The sequence below is a fragment of the Alligator mississippiensis genome, chromosome 2 (genome assembly GCF_030867095.1).
Source record: "Alligator mississippiensis isolate rAllMis1 chromosome 2, rAllMis1, whole genome shotgun sequence".
NCBI lineage: Eukaryota > Metazoa > Chordata > Crocodylia > Alligatoridae > Alligator > Alligator mississippiensis.
The window spans coordinates 240,288,121-240,299,742 of record NC_081825.1 but is presented as its reverse complement, the minus strand read 5'-3'; the positions used below and the strand labels follow the sequence as shown (position 1 = coordinate 240,299,742).

Below are 11,622 nucleotides of genomic sequence, written 5' to 3'. Positions count from 1 at the left end.
GTGCGTGTGTATCTGTGTGTGTGTGTGTGTGTGTGTGTGTCTGAGTTTGCCATATCTGTGTTTCTCATTTAATACTTCCACAAGAAGCAAAGCCCTCTCCTCCCCCTCTTCCCCACCACTTTTTTTTTCTCAACAATGCAAACTGGAAATTCTTGTTCAGGAAATTGTAGCCAAAGAAACACTGTGTCTGGGGCTGAGGAGGAAGGAGTGATGATGTCATAAATAACTGGACTGTGAGAAAAGATGGAGCATAAATAAGGAGGGAAATATTCTGACGTCTTTTTTAAAAGCTGGCAGATAAACACTTTCGAACAGTACATACTAGCTTCCAAGGGGATTCATAGGAAGGACTGCGTGTGATGCCTACTGGACAATGCCAGTGAAATCCTTAGGCTCTATCTTAGTGCCGGTTAATATAGGCAACTCCCATTTAATTCATATTGCAATAGTCAGAAGAAGAATGTCTGCAGCACAGTAGGTCCTCTGTGTTCCTTTAAATAAATGATGACTTAGTTTACTTGTATTCTTTTAACCCATTCTTTTGTTACTTCCTATCATATTATTGTGTAGTGCCCACTACTTCCTCAAGTTCCCTTCCAGCTTTGAGTTGTAAGTCCTGGTTCAAACTTGTACTCCATGTACTCAGGGCCTGTATGTGGTCTGTGGCTGGTACTCCTGCCTAGCTGAGTGATGATAGGAATGCAAGTCAGCACTGGTACCAGTGTGGCGTACAACTCTGAGTCTTTTATTTTCACTTCTCTGGAGCTGATTCTTTAGTAAAATTGAACCTACAATGTATGTCATCATTTACACAGGTGCAAACTGGGCTGGCAAACTAGAAACCTCTTACACTGCAAGAAAAATTTGTACACTATATGCACAGGGCAAAAAGACTTCATGAAGTCTAAATCTGTGGGGATTCAGGTCTCCTGCATTTCATTTTCTCCATCTGTAATATTCCAGAGCTTGGTTCGCACTAGCATCCAAACTCAGCTCAGCAGAAGAGAACATTTGCAGCCTGGGTGTGAGTCAGAGCAGCCATGGGGTGATTCAATGGATGCCATTGGTATAAGATCCCTAAGAGCTTCTCCCCACCTCACCTGTGCCCCTCCACACTCTCCCCAGTGCACCTCCAGCACTAGGTTTAGGTGGCTGATGCAGAAGCTGGCCCCTCCAATTTCACAAAAGTGAGAGACAGCTCTGCATTGTCTGAGCAGTGCCAAAAGACTGAAGCAGTCTTAAGACTCTGGCCCATGATTATTTCTTTCAATGACAACAGGTCAAAGGCAACCCAATCAAGAAGCAGAGTCTCACTGTGCCGGGCCATTCTCTACACATGCAATAGAAAGACATTCCCGGTTGAGAGAGCTTATACTCTACATCATTACGGTCACACCAGTGTCAGATCCTGGAGTCCTTACATCAGCGCGGACTACATGTTTGGTGTGCAGACTACGAGAACAGTCACTGAAAGAACTTCTGTCGGAAACACACAAAATGCCAGTGCATACTATACCTCCAAAATTAAATGGTGCCTCATCCAGGGAGGGCTGCATTCCAACCCCACCCAAATCATAAAGCTGAGAAAACTTCAATGAGCTCTAACTTCTGGATTATTATTATTATTATGACAGGGTTTTCCTCTCAGGATTCAGACTCTCTCTAAATGGTGGGAAAAACAGTTTTAAACAACCTCCAGTCTCCACATGACAAAGTGACTGCCTATTGCTACAGTCATCTGAACAGAATAGACGGAATAAGCTATTGTCTGTGCTCAGGACTCAGCTACTGCCCAGGCACTTGATTGGTCCAGGATGTAGAAGAACAAAAAGGTCATTGAATAAAAGAAGAACAATACTTTTCATGAAACAAATGAGCATTTGCTAATTTATAACATGTTTGGTTTGGGTATCATATACATCAAAATGATGTAATTAGTAAATGTCGTTTTCTGGAGAGGGAGAGATCAGCAAACCCTTTAATTATGGGAATTTCCTGCCCTTAGAATGGAGTCTCTGGACTGATGGGATATCACAGAGATGCTGCATTTTGCTAATAATTAGAATGCCTCTGAAGCACCACCACAGATCCTGACCCCAAGAGCAGGGGGGGCCACCGCAGCAACAGGGCAAGGTTCACTCACTGGTGACAGGAGCCTTAGTGCAAAAATAAGTTATTATTGGAGGATTAAGGCAAGAAACATGCTAGGACTGGCTCAGGGGAAGGACACTCTTGCACATTCCATACATGATGCTTGCATGTTCTTTTCATGTGTACTGAGTATTTGGGTCTGAAATGTGCAAATGGCCCCAGTATTTCTACTAAAGTAACCCAAACACCCAAATCTGAACATCCCCATATTCAGTGGAAGTGCATCTCAGAGTCAACACCCAGAAGCTAGTCCTTCACTGTGTAACAAACAGTATCAAAAGCCCAGATCCAAAACACCTGAGCTTTGAGGATATTTTGATTTATATCCTAATTGTGCAGCTTGTGCATAGATCTTCTGAAAATATGAACCCCTGGGAATGGTTCTCAGAAGGAGACCCTTGGACACCTAAATTGAGGCTGTGTGAAACTAACCGGGAACACTAAGAATGACCTCTTAACCCAAACTTTCACCCTTTTCTACAAACAAATATGAAATATACCTTACCAAGGCTCTGAGTCTTGGATATCTACAACACATGTGCATGCATATACACACACACACGGAGTCTCTCATTGACACACACCTGTGAGCTTCAAGGACTATAAAGGTGAAATGTTCTGAAAAAGGTTCTTTTATGATCTTCAAAACACTTGAAACCAACAAATACAGGATCACGACTCCACCGCCAGATTCAGAGGAACTGGGAACACAGAGAAATTTATGTTACACTTCTTGGCTTTTCTTTGATAAAATAGTCTTGAAAACATAAACTGAATGGTAAACTGATCCAAACCCATCATTGGAGGCAGCATCTGGTCTCCACTTGTACAGCAGGAGGCTGGGAGGACCTGAAGGCCACACACACACAGGCATTTTTTGTGTAATATGTGCTATTTACAGATGGGAATTATTGTACGACCCTTCCCCCTCCCCTAAGCCAGTCCAAGTTCTACTGCTGTGACAGTGATAGGCAGGAATAATTTGTCTGTGAAGGATGGGAGTCTCAGCAAAGATACTGGTTTCTCAGGTCTACGAGAAATGTGAGTCTCAGGCCTGCTTGGGCAGCCCCAGGAGGTTCTGGTAGTGGCTGACAGATCATCTGCAAGAGTATTTTTCTGGGAAGAAAAGGTGTAAGCATTCCCTTGAATTTGTGTTTTGTACCCCCCTGTCTGTCATTAAGGACCCTGCATTAAGCTGATCTGTCCTCCTGGAGTAGGAACTCTGTCTGCAGGCTGAGGCCACCATGCCAGGATTGGCCAAGGACTGTCTCGAAAGTAGTTCAAAGTGTTCCCTGCAGTAGAAAGCTTCTGCTCTGTCTCAAGTAGCTCTGACCTACAGAGAAGGAAAGTGACAATGCCATACAGAAAAACTATTTCTCATGCAAAAAAATCAATAAACAGGTTTACGAAAAGAAATCTTTCTGGCAATGACCAAAACAGTCTCTGAACTGTGGGATAAATAAATTATGTAAGTCCATGTTTCTTCCTTTGCAGGAATTACGCCGATGCATGTGAAACAACATGATTTGGAAAAACTTGCTTGCTCATTTCTGCTCCAACTTTGTTCTCTGCTGCAAATTTCAGCTTTGCAGGAGTTTCATCTCTGTGTTAGTAGAGGAAAGACACTTCTAAATGTGACATTCTTCTCCCCAGGAAATACCCTTCCACTCACTGCAGGCTCAGAAAGGAAAAGACTCCAGTGCAGATAATTTAATTCACACCCCTTGCTTTCCTTTGCTTTAATTTGCCCTTTTAAGAATCCCTTCTGCTGCCAATTTTTCTATCTTTTATGAAGCCAAATCCAGCAATTTCCACATTTGTAAACAGCTCCAGTGGAAATCTGCTAAATGAATGACCTTGAGGCACCTAATCATATTCTGATAGCCACTGATTCAGAAAGGTATTTAAACACATGCCTAACTTTGAGACCTTTAGGAGAAAATATTAGCCAATGCACTGTTTTTTTCCCCATAAAACACAATGAGCTCTTTAACTGAGATCCTTTTACCGTCTGATACTGGGAAGTTCAACTTCTCAACTAGCTCTAGGTCCAGCCTCTGGTCTTTTAAAGCTGTCCTGGCTTCGTGTATTATGTCTTTAAGTTTCTCAGAAGGCACAGAAAGCAGTTGTTTTGTTCTCAGAGTGCACGTTTCCATGAGATGCTTATTGCAAATTAGCCAAATAACATTGTGCAATAGCATGTCATGGCAAAAACCATCTTAATAGCCTATTGCACAGTATAATTAGGCTACTGCGCAGTAAGTGTCACTAAATAACCGTGTGCCAGTGCTACTGCATAGTAAATTTAGGTACTGTATATTTAGTTAGTACTTTATTAAGGAAGTACTAAACTAAATGCACAATATCTAAGGCCCATTAATGAAAGCATAGACATGCCCACTGTTAGTCACTGAAGCCTTCGGACTACAGATGCGTTAAAGAATGAAAGTGGAGGGAATACAAGAGTTTAGAGGGGATGAAGGAATAAGTGGGGATATTGCTGCCAAATTGTGGGGCTCCCCTGTGCTACAGGGAAGTGAAGGCGAGCTGAGGTGGGAAGGGGGCACCTGGTAGAGGGAGCCTTGCCTACTAGACCAGTGATTCTCAACCAAGGTGCTGCAGCACCCTTAGGTGCCTTGAGGTCCTTTCAAGGGTGCCACATAGGGGGCACACAATGTTAGCACTGTTAGGTATGCAAAAGCGATTCAAAAGATGAACCCGGCGATTTAAGATAGGAATCCATAGTGTTTAACACATTCTGACCCGTTGTGGCCTTCCTGAGCCCTTTGCAACAGAAGAATTGAACTACTGCTTTTCTCTAGTTAAAAAAACAAATAAAAGCTAAGAGCTGGTATTTTCTGAAGAATGCCTGGAGTATAAACTATTGAGAACCACTGCACTAGACAAACCTCCTGTGGCTCTTTGGCAAAAGGAGACTTCCTGTTAGGGCCATTGCTGCATCTCCCCTCCTTCACAGGCTGATGGATTACCTATCAGTGCATTACACACTACCCAGCCTAGGAACAGGGCACAGTCTCTAGCTTCCTCCAAGCAAGCACCCACAATGCATACATTTAATTCCTAGTCTAAGTCACACTCAGACACCCTGGACTTGACTATTACCTGGGCTTGCAGTAAGAACACATTGTCTGTCATGGGGAAAATGTGTCTGTCATTTCTATAATTTCATCCCCCTGAGGCTGAGTTTAAACTGTCACACTTGCTTGTGAAATCAGGAACAATGAATGTGGGACATGAAAGGTAGCCTGCTGCAAATAGTTTGTGATTGTATGTGGACATTTTGAGGTCTGGATGGGAAGGCAGGCAGATATAGGTCATTCTGTGTGGTAATGAAGACTACTGCAGTGGCAATTTCCTTGAATTTCTGTGACTGGATCAATGGGAAGTGCACCTGAACAACTTTAAAGTAACAACAATTTTCATGAGGAAATGTATAATTTAGCCTCATGTGAAGAATGCATTACACTGGCTCCCTTTGTTTAAATGAATCTTCCTTATGTAGGAATATGCATCATTCCAGACTCTGACATGTCCATTAACTGTAGTTTTCCAAAACCAAGACTTTTCTTTAGCAGGGTGTCTGGTTATGCAAAATGATCTGCTCACAGGGGCATCTTACCAAGTCATTGTGATAAAAGGAAATAGAACTGGAGCAACAACAAATGGGAACAAGTAAAAGGAAGGAGGGGGGAAAGAATGGGAGAATGGACAGACCGGGTGGGCACATAGGAGGAGGGGAAAAGGAGAACAAGTCAGAGAGAATGCCATTAGGAGGGGAAGGAACAGCCAGGAGAGAGAGGGCAACAGGAAAGAGCAAGGAAGAGCACCCATGGGGAGCAAGTGAGGTAAAGCCAGGGGTAAAAACAAAACAGAGGAAGAAGAAAGAGAGGAAAGGGCAACAGACCCAGGCGGGAAAAGGGATGGAACAACAGAACAGAGGAAAGAGACAATGGGCCAAGGTAGAAGCAGAACAGAATAGGGATGATGCTCTTCTGCCTTCTCAAATATAAGGATAATTTTGCAAGGAGAAAAGTGCAGTCACAGGAGCACAGAAAACAAGCTAGACACGAAGGAGGAGAAAGAAAGGGAAGTGTGGGAAACAGAGAAGCAATGGGAGACAATAAGAGGAGGAGACTGGAATGAAGACAAAATGAAAGCAACAGCAATATAAGGCATGGCAGCCAGAGCACTATGGTGTAGTGACATTTATTTATATACACTTCTCCCTCCCTGCATTTAACTATGTTCTTCTGGATCAAGTTGTATTCATTTGGGACAAAGGGTGGGAGGTGATGAAAGAATGGATTACAGATGGGAAGAGGACGTGGGCCAGCTTGCTGCTTTATACTGGGTGTGTAATTAGGTTAATGTCAAGGCAGATATTTTAAATCCTCTGCATCACAACAGCAGGTATATATCTATCCATCTATTTATATGGTTTTCAATCTATGTATAGATAGAAAACTAATTATATTTAGCCTAGAGAAAAGGAGCTTAATGGGAGACATGACAGCACTTTTCAAATATCTGAAAGGTTTCCATGAAGAAAGAGGAGAAAAATTGTTCTCCTTTGCCATAGAGGGCAGGACATAAGGCAATGGACTGCAGCAATTCAGATTTATGGTTGATCAGATCTCAGAAAAAGCTCCCTAACTGTAAGATCAGTAGGACAATGGAACAAGCTGCCCAGGGAAGTGTGGAGTCGCCTTTACTGGAGGTTTTAAAAAAAAACCTGGACAGACATCAGTCTGGCATAGTTTAGGAACAGTGAACCCTGCATCTGTTCAGGAGGTTGGAAAAGACAACCCTTCAAGTCCCTTCCAGCACATATTTCCCCTGCACAATATTTGGCAACACCACTAGGATGGTGTGAAATATGTGCTTTGTGGAAACATTCAGCCTTGTAGCTGATGAGGCCCTTTTGAAAGACACATGGGAGCAGAAGCTCCAGGAATTCCCATCCATGAAAAAACCCTGAGCAGGAACTCAGGAGACCTGATTATATTCCTGGCTCTCATGAGCTGGCTCCCAGTATGCCTCACAGCGCCAGCTATATAACTGGCATCCGGCCGGCCAGACACTCCCCATTCATTGGTCCCCGCTGGCAGACCAGGATCTTTTTCTTCTCCATTGATGTCACCGTTAACCAGCAAAATTGCTTCCTGCAGCAGCACCACTATGCCCAGGTACTCCAGCGATGGGGACCAAGAGTTTAGAGCCCCTCGCTTTGGTGGAAGTAGAGGTGGCCTACTAACCAGGAAGAAGTTTGGAAACCCCGGGGAGAAACTTACCAAAAAGAAATGGAACTTGGATGAATTGCCCAAATTTGAGAAGAATTTTTATCAAGAACATCCCAATGTAGCTAGGCATGTTATACAAAAAACATAAATACCAGCTTGATGTTAGATAAATAACATGGAAGTAGACTTTTGCCTATTGTTTTAATCTTATGTATTTTCTTGAGTTTTTCTCTGCCTTAAGAAACTCCATTTTGTATTGGTCTGTAGCTTGACATAAGCGCTGAACCTTTTGCTCTTTTGCTGTATGGGTGAGAGTGTGTTTGTGGAAAAGGAAAACATCAGCTGGTGACTGGCTGAAGAACGCAGACAGATAAGAGACCAAACAAGAAAAATCCGCCCTAGAACAGCGAGAGAACAACGGCAATCAACCTTCAAGAAAGAACACAGTGATAACCCAGCAAAAGCCCAGAGGACTGGGTGAACTAACAAGGCTATAAAAGATGAGGCAAGACATATCGATTTTGGGTCTTGTTCTGCATGTCATCCTGGAGCATTGGTTCGTTTAACAAGATGAACCGGCAAGAGCCTGGCTCCCACTCAGATCAACTTGGCTGGCCATTAAGCTGATCTGAGCACCAATAAGACTGGTAATGTATACCAGCACAGAACAGAAACTGATGTATGAATGTGGAGGGGTGTGTGTGTGTGTGTGTGTGTGTGTGTGTGTGTGTCACTGATAGGTGTTGTATGGCTTTGGCCCCTTCTTGGTTGGTGCCCTCCTCCCTAGTGATGTCAGAATGAGACCACACCTTAGGGCCTCCTAGATGGTTCTGAGCACTGCCCCTACTTTCCTGCCATGACTTTGATGTTGATAGATGGGGGAGGCAGTTCCCTGTAGGTGGTCCCAGTGGGGTTGCAGGCCTGGGTCTTTCTTCATGGGGCTCCAAAACCTCCCCTTTACCCCACCCTAACTACATCCACAGCCTGGGAGAGCTCAGCCTCCTTGTACTTTACCCCGGTGTGATGTCCCCTCACCCACGAGGCTCACCCTGAGCGGGGTAGGGTGTCCGGCTATTAATCACCACGGGACTGATCCTTAATCTTCAGGTCAACCCACGGACAAACTAAGCACACCCCAGCCTGGGGTGACAATAACTCAAAAGGTCCTTCACTCCCTGTGAAGGCATTAGCAGTCTACTGATGGAGTACAGGGGACTCCGGCTCCCCGGACCCTTCTGCCTCCCTGGGGAGAGAAAGAGACTTGACATTGATCCCTCCGCTTACTCTTTCCAGGGGGCCCACAGGTTGGGAGCTAGTCAATCCTGTTCCCACCAATGGGTGGGAGTTGCCCCTTTCCCGCCAGGTTCTGGGCCAGTTGCTGCCTGCTCCTCTTCCTTCACTCATCTGCCCACCAAGTCTTGGTGTCACTCACTGCCCTTCCCCACCAGGGTATTTGGCTGCTCCCACAGAGCCTGATCTTCGTCCGCGAGTGTGGGGACAACGTTCCTCTCCCTGCTGCGCCTCTCTGGCCAACTCCAGCTCCTTGAGCTCCACCCTGGGGTTTTTTCTGCCGAGCTGCCCTGTCAGACACTGGGGCTTCTTGCCCTAAGCCCTGCTCCTCCGCTCCTACCCAGCTTCACCGCCTGTGGCTCCCCACTGGCGTCCTGCTTCTCCCTGACGGCGTTCTGCTCCTCTCCACTAGACTCCACCATCCAGGACTCTCCGCTGGCATCCTGACCTTGCTTGCTGGCATCCCGCTGCTCCTCTGTTGGCTCCCTGGCCCGCCTCATGCCAGCAGCCTCCATCTCTCCTTCCCAGCAGCTGGGTGTCTCCCCAGCTGCCTTTTGAGCAACCCGTGCTACTCCCAGGCTCCACCCCCACAGATCGCCAATCCGCAGGATCAGGCAGCTGCGGAGCCATCGAGCCTGCATCGGCATCTTCCCCCAGCTGCCGCTCATCCTGGCCCCTGTGGTAAGTATTGGGGCTCATCAAGCAATACATGCTGGGAGGGGGCCTTCTGTCTCCCCTCCCACAGTGTGTATTTGTATTAAGCACTTAATCAATAAACGCAGCATCTTGCCTTCTCCTCCCTCATAAGGTCTTGCTTGTGATTTGAGCAACTGGCAATTTATGTAACAGGCGTACTGCACAAAAAGTTGAACAATACAGAGTAAGCAAAGAAATTACAGTTAAGGACCATACCTATCCAAAATGGCTCATAAACTTTTATGAAGCTAACTTTCCTGCAAATGTTATGGAGGTAAATCAGAGGTAGAATTTTTCTGAACCAACTACTATTCAAGCCCAGGGATGACCTGTTGCCTTGAGTGGATTGGATATGGTTGGAGTAGCACAGACTGGATCAGGGAAAACACGGTCTTACTTGTTGCCTGCCATACTGCATATAAATCATCAGCCATTCCTAAAGCATGGAGATGGACCTATTTGTTTTGTTCTGGCACCAATTCAAGAACTGGCTCAACAAGTGCAGCAAATGGCTGCTGAATATAGTAGAGCGTGTCGTTTGAAGTCCAAGTGTATTTATGGTGGTGTTTCAAAAGGACCACAGATCCGTGACTTGGAAAGAGGTATGGTGATTATGATGCCTGAAAGGCTCATAGACTTCTTAGAAACTGGGAAGATCAATCTCAGGAAGTGTACTTACCTTGTGCTTGATGAAGCTGACAGAATGCTTGACATGGGATTTGAATCTCAGTCAGAAAAATTGTAGATCAGATAAGACCTGATAGGCAAAACCTGATGTGGAGTGCAACATGGCCCAAAGAAGTCAGGCAGCTTGCTGAAGACTTCTTGAAGGAATATGTACATCCCTGGCTCTGTCACTGGTTTATAGATTGACCTTAGCCAACTATCTCCACTTTTCTGAGACCCAGTTTCTTCATCTATAAAAAGAAACAATAACATCGACCTCCCTTGAAAAGTTCTTTGAAGTCTGCAGATGACTAATGCTATAGAAGAGCTAGGCACAACCTTTGAGTATCCCAAGAATACAAGCCCTAAACATGTGTGTGTGTTTGTGTGCATGTGTTTATTTTGATCCCTGTCACTTACTCCCCATTCCAGGTAGGAACAGGGGATAACTTGAGGTTAGCCACCTAGCCCTAGTGGGATAGGACAGGGCCTTTAAAAATACTGTAATGTTGAACAGAAATTTCTCATGGCCAAACAATTACTGTTGCAAACTGTAGGATCTGGGGCCATTATTAAAGGATACTGTGGGGGCCAAGGGGGGATGGAGGACCAGGAATCCTTGGGAACGCTAGCTGGGGTTGCGGCTGCGATCCCGTGACGGGCAGATGGGTACTCTCTATCACCGGAGCGGAATTAGGCACAGATGAGACACGTATCAATTGGAAAAAACAGAGATGGCTTTACTTACACTGTAGAGTCGTATACAGCGCAGGCAATCGTAGTTGCAACAATTCTAATCTCTAGTCGCTAATCGAGGAGCTCTTGTAGACCAGGTAGCTCGGGTCTAACTCGGGCATGCAACACGGAGGATACGTCGCAAGGCTTCGTCGACGGGGAGTCGTTGGCAGGTGATCAAGCTGCCGGAGTTCCACTCCAGGGGGAATCGCGGAGTTCTCCAACTAGGGCGGAAACGCCCCTAACCTTTTATACAGCTAGTGAGCCAATTGCCAGCCGCCATGTGGGAATAATTTAACATCGGCCAATCGTATTATGCAAATCTGCATTTCCTCGGCAGGAACTCTATCCACGCCGGAACTCTTCACCATGCCGAGACTTCCCCTGCCTTACCGTGCCTTGTGCTGGAAAGTTCCACTGTGTCGAGGCACTGATCCAAATCAGCTCTGACAGATACCATAGAACTCTTTCAAGGGCTTGATCCAAAGCCCATTGGAGTCATTGTTGAATCTGTAAGAGTCCACATCATCCTATGGAAACGTATCTGACATTTTAAGTAAGCAGCTCCAAAGAAAATATCAACTAGTGTGACAGCCAGAAAGATGGGGCCTACAGTTTTAACAAAGATGGGGAAAGGAGGGAAAAGCTTCTTTAGAATTCAGGTAGGGATGGAAAGGACCTCAAGGTTAATAGACTTAGTTTATATATTTACAGATTTCATGGCCAGAAAGGACACTGTGATGATCTAGTCCACTCTTCTGGATGACACAGGCCATAGAGTGTCACTCAGTGGCTCCTGCATGAAGTCCATACCTATAGATTG

At 45.3% G+C, this 11,622-nt stretch overlaps 1 pseudogene; it reads left to right on the top strand.

The window, feature by feature from the left end:
- Positions 1 to 7,350: 7,350 nt before the first annotated feature.
- On the top strand, positions 7,351 to 10,271 carry LOC106738228 (probable ATP-dependent RNA helicase DDX5; annotated as a pseudogene).
- Positions 10,272 to 11,622: the final 1,351 nt, after the last annotated feature.